Here is a 5,758-nt window from a genome sequence, read left to right as displayed (position 1 = left end):
GGGAGGAAAGGTGTTGGGTGCTGGATCAGCCTGCGGACAGCCGCCAGGCGAACACCCCTCCTGGGCAGGAGAGGCGCAGGACGATCGGGTCCAGATGCGGGTCCCTCCTCTCCAGTCCGCTCTCTCCCCGGCAGTCTATATATTTTCAATACATATAAAATGTACAGCTATTTATTCAATAAAACAATTGAATTGATTCTCTCATATTTTTACATCAGAGACCACCTGATCACACACACTTCTCTGTCCTGCCATGTCTACCCACCCTTGTGACCTCCCCTTCTCAAAAAAGTGAAAAAATAAATAAAAAATTATAAAATGGAAAAAAAGAAAAACTATTCTATATTTTGCAGATGTGAAGGGATTCTTGCATGTGTGTGTGCCCCCTTTTTGTTATGAAATGTTTGTACTTTTCAATATTGTTCTATTACCTTTCTAGTTTGTGTCTCTTCTAGTCATTTACTTGATAGAAAAAAGAAATTGATCACATAAAGTCTTGATTGAGTAGGGAAAGTTATGACCAACCTGTTAGGGTCTAGTTTCCACCATCAGGAACCCCTACTTTGAGCCTGTTTCTTTTCTTTTGAGGGACAGTGACATTTATCCATACTTACCCAAAATGTATGGCACTATCACTCAAGCAACTTCCTAGTCATTACTTGAACATATCAGCAACTTCCTTACGAATCTTCCAGATATGAATCCTTTCTGTTTGTTGGTTGGTTGGTTTATACAAATGGTATGAAAAATATAAACAGAACTTTTCACCAAATATAAGCATCGCACTCCACTCCTCAGTTGTTTGGGACACGTAGGTGCTGTCATGACGTCTCAGTGAAGGAGGGGCTGGGTCACTTTTGTTCTCTATCTTGTCTTGATTGTCTGGAAAGTAATGGAGACACTCAAGAAACACTTGAGAGAAAGAATAGCTAACACAGATTTTGATCAGCGTTGTCTGTTGTGAAGATCCATCCATCTCTCTCCATCCATCCCTACTGTTGGCTCCTCTAGAGCACAATAAGTTTACAATTATGTATCCTGTGCTTGGGAGTGCCAGCTACTGAGCCTACGTACTAAGAAACCAGTGGGTACCAGAAGACAGGCAAGTATAATCCGTAGAGTGCTTATTTTGTTAATTCTGTAACATGACAGGGGTTTGTGTCCTGCAGCAATAGGGGAGTGTCTCCCAGTGCTGGGCATCAGAAGTGTGAAATAATACTTCAGTGGACTCGGGTTGTTGTCCAGGCTGCCTGCCTTCTGGAAGCCATGGGGAAGATTCTATCTCTTGCCTTCACTAGCTTCTAGCAGATGCTGGCATCCCTCAGCTCTTGCTCTGTCCTCATCTGAAAGCCAGCCACAGAGCTTCCTCAGATCTCTCTCCTGACCCTGTAGGCCCCTCTTTTGATTATGAGGATTTCCAAGGCTGTATTGGGCCCACTGAGTATTTCAGGTAATTCCCCATCTCAACATTCCTAATCACACTTGCAAAGTCACTCCTGTAACATATGAGGGCATTTTTTAAGGGCAGAGACATTCTGCTCACCAGAAGTGCAACCTTTCTATGGAGCACAAGGATAAACAATATGAAACTAGCATTCCTGAGTAGTTTGAGTGGTCTGGAAAGGGGCATGAAAAAGCTACTTTAATTGAGAAAAAAAGATGAACAGAAGTGAGGGATTATGGGGTATAAATAAGGTCTAAGGTTTCCGTACAGTAGGAACAACATGTGAAAAGGCCCACGGAGCCTTTGATGGACCACTAGACATTGAGCAACACAGAGAACAGATTTGCTCAGAATCAGGCACAAAGCAAGGAAAAAAAAAAACTTGGTATTTTATCCATCTCATCTATGCCCTTGACCTCTCCCACTGCCACAGACAGAGTGAGTCTTTGTTTTAGGTTGGTCTTTGTAGCTAGCTAACCGTGGTTCAATACACTGAGTATTTCTCTTGCTGGAGCCCCTCCCTCAAAGCCTTCACTACATGGCTTTAACAGACCATTATCTAAAGGTGAGGGAGACCCAGATCAGAACTCAAAGCTGGTTTGGAAAGGTCTGCTTCTGGCTGGGGATACTGTGGCTCTGACTTTCAATGACAGTAGCCTGTCCCTGTTGTATTTTTACTACTTTGTTCTGAGTGTTGTCATCAGAGGGTCCAGAGATGGCCCTAGACAGAGTGGCAGGCCAGAGAACCCACAGAAGTCCACTGTAACCCCCACAGCATGAAACAAAATCAGAGACGCAAAATATCCCCGCATTCACTGCAACGTGCTGAAGGTCATCCATCAAGACTATCCATTAAGATGGTTTTCTGCTTCTGGGAACAACCAGTCAAGATGTAGAAAAGCCATCACTTCATGGACAAACTTCCTACCAAGGACTTTGACCACTGCGCTCAGTCCTGACCCTCTTACATACAGCCTATGTAGGAACAGGGTCAACCATGGGTGCCTCCTCTGCCCCCAAACCATGATGTAACATCCCGACCCTTAAAACCAGAGGCCATTCTCCCACCTGCCCCCTAGCCACATTGCTGGTTGCTTTGGAGCCATTGTATCCTTTGCCACAGTTTAATCAGCCATTCATTTCAGAGACCGCTTTGTCACAGAGCTTAATTTAACAGTATACCATTCACTGTGTTCCAAAAATAAATCATTTTTGTTATCGTCATCAACAATGGCATAACAAAAGCAGTAAGTAATATCTACTGTGCTCCTTATAGGACTTGGTTTAACTACTAAGCTTCAAGCAAGACTACTAAACCCACGGACGTCCATCCAGTCCCGAAACAGCAGCAACTAGAATGTTCTTGAATGGTCCTTTCAAGAGTTATATTTATCACTTCATAAAGCCACATTTAAGTACTAAAAAGACAAAGTCATTTTTGTCTAAGCCTCTTTTAATTAGAAAAAAACTTAACACTCCATGCTAGATATTTCATTAGTTATTTTATGGCTACTTACCTTCTTTCATACCAGAATCTTTAAGAATTCTGTATATGTTACATCTATGCCTCTTTTGTCAGACTTAAGAAACATCTTAGTTTTTGGCAGTTAGTCAATTCACGCCTTTGCTTTGCTTTTATCACTGTATTTTGCTACATTTACAGCTTGTGGGATGCTCAATTAGCATCAGGATGCATACTTCTGAAATACCCCGGTTTTGGGGAGACCCTCGCACAAGTCCCGGGCTGAGCCGATGTCCCAATAACTCAAGAGAAACTGTTCTTGATGCAAAATTGCATAACCCGCACAGGGGCAGAGGAGATTGAGCCTCAGCAGTTGCATTGAGGATTTTTAAAGGAAAAAACAACAAGGAAAGGGGAGGATAAGACCACAAAGAATGGGGAAGCTGAGTAAACATCAGAAGAATGGGGATGATGTATTACAGCTCATCTCTTACGGAAGGGTTACAGGCTATCTTTGGCAAACATTCTTGGTGGGGGAACTAAGTAAACATCATAAGGGTGGGGATGATGTACTACAGCTCACCTCTTATGGAAGAGTTGCAAGCTATCTTTGGCAAACATTCTTAGTTCCTTACACAATGAGTCAGGGGCCAGGGTGGGTCAATTTCGATGAGCCAGTTTTAGTGGTCACCAGTATCTCAGGCTGAAGGTGAAAGAACAAAGAACTCCATGCTGGGCTTTGTTTCTAGGGGTCCAAGAAAACACACTGAGTTGGGATCTTACACTCCAAGGAGGAACACCGGTTCTATTTTGTAGAATAGATACTTAATGATACAGTTTCTAGAAACATTTGCCCTCCTTTTAAGAATAGACAAATAGTTATATTTTTCCTTCTCTCTCTGGGGATTTGTCTTCTTAGGTCCTTGCCACATGAAATACAGCACCTTCTTGAAGCCTTCCCTCAAAATCATATGTATCTTTGTATTTCTCTATGTAACCCTGTCTTTAGATTTATCTACCTGCTTTACCCAAAATCATATGTATCTTTGTATTTCTCTATGTAACCCTGTCTTTAGATTTATCTACCTGCTTTACGTGCCCAGTGCCAATGCCTGCATTGTATCTTAACTCCTGCTTACTGTGGGTCCCTGGGCTCCCTCAGGGGCCTTATCCAAGCCCAGACAATAGCTTCTGGTTATATGGGGCCACAGTTAGTTGCCTCTTCAGTGTCTCTACAGTTTCCAGAAGAAGTCCTTGGTGCTATATCCCCAGACCTTTGCTAATAGAGTATTTTCTGCATCTTATTACAAATATTATACACAAAGGACAGAAGTCCTGTCTTCATAGACTCACTTCAAACTCTTAATCCTAAACTTTAGCCTTAAAAGTGAGCATGTCTTGGGAGGCAGAGGCAGGTGGATTTCTGAGTTCGAGGCACAAAGTGAGTTCCAGGACAGCCAGGGCTACACAGATAAACCCTGCCTCAAAAAACCAAAAAACAAAAAACAAAAAACAACAGCAACAAAAAAACCTTGCTAATTCTTTATGAAAGTTGCCAAAGGAGAATAGCCTATAAGGAAATGGAAGCTAAAGGACCTACCTCAAAGCTGCCACTGATTAAAATACAGTGCTGTTCCCTAGATGATTGTATATTGATGAAGGCTGAGTTGAAGGGTTTAACTTGTAGGAAAAGTAATGATACTGTGTCAGACTCTAGATCAGTGCTTAGCCCAATGTCCATACAGAGGCTTCATTCAGCAATTGATGCAGAGACTCTTACCCAAACATTAGGCAGACCTCGGGAAACCCTGTAGAAGTGGGGGAGGGGGAAGGTTTGTTGGAGCCAGATGGGTGGAGGATACCAGGAGAACATGGTCCATACAATCAACTAGGCAGGGCTCACAGGGGCTCACAGGGGTTCACAGAGAATGAAGCAACAATCACAGAGTCTACATGGATCTGGGCTAGGTCCTCTACATACATACGTTATGGTTCTGCAGCTTGGTATTCTTATGGGACTGCTAAGAGTGGGAGTGGGGGTGTCTCTGATTTTTTTGCCCGCACTTGGGACAGTTTTCCTCCTCCTTATCGTACTTTGATATGAGGGTGTGTGCCTAGTCTTGACTTGATATGCCATTTTCAGTTCATGTTGCTGGGAGCCCTGATCTTTTCTGAAAGGAAACAGAGGAGGAGAGGGTCTGGGGGAGAGAAGCAGATGGTCGGGGGGGGGGGCAAGGGGGAGTGTGTACAGGGAAGAGTGGAGGGAAGGGAAACTCTGGTCCAGATGGATGAGAGAAGAATGAATCCCTGTAGGAAAGGGCTAATGGCACTGTATGGGCAAAGCCTCCTTCCCCTTGCCGTTAAAACCCCGACTCTTTATGCTTTACCTACTTCCCTCTCTGCAGAATCATTTCCTTCCAGAATATCTTTTGCATAGATCATCAAACGTTCCCTCCAGCTATGCCTCAAACAGAAAACCAGCCTCAGCTCTCCTACTGTCCAGGTTCAGGCATTCCTTTGGAAAGCCTGTAAGATTAACATTATTAGTATTCAAAGATTAGTCTTGACTCTCCTATTAAGATACTGTTAAGTTCTACAAAGAGGGAGTAAAATCCTAAATCAACAGGGTTATTGGGCCCACACAGTGGTTGCTTACCTCTCTTATTAGTGACTCTGAAAAACAGTGCTGTAGAAGGCCCAAGGTCACTGGCAAGTTCCCTCAGGACTGATCTACTGTAAGCTGTTTACTCAACAAATGCAGCCAGTGTGGCTCATAATTCTTCTAAACAAGACTTGGATTCAGCATTGGTTCACACTGGTTCACAACCTTCTTAATATTATGACCTTTTAAT

Source organism: Mus pahari, chromosome 22 (genome assembly GCF_900095145.1).
Source record: "Mus pahari chromosome 22, PAHARI_EIJ_v1.1, whole genome shotgun sequence".
In the NCBI taxonomy this organism is placed as follows: Eukaryota; Metazoa; Chordata; class Mammalia; order Rodentia; family Muridae; genus Mus; species Mus pahari.
Note: the sequence above shows the minus strand (reverse complement) of the source record.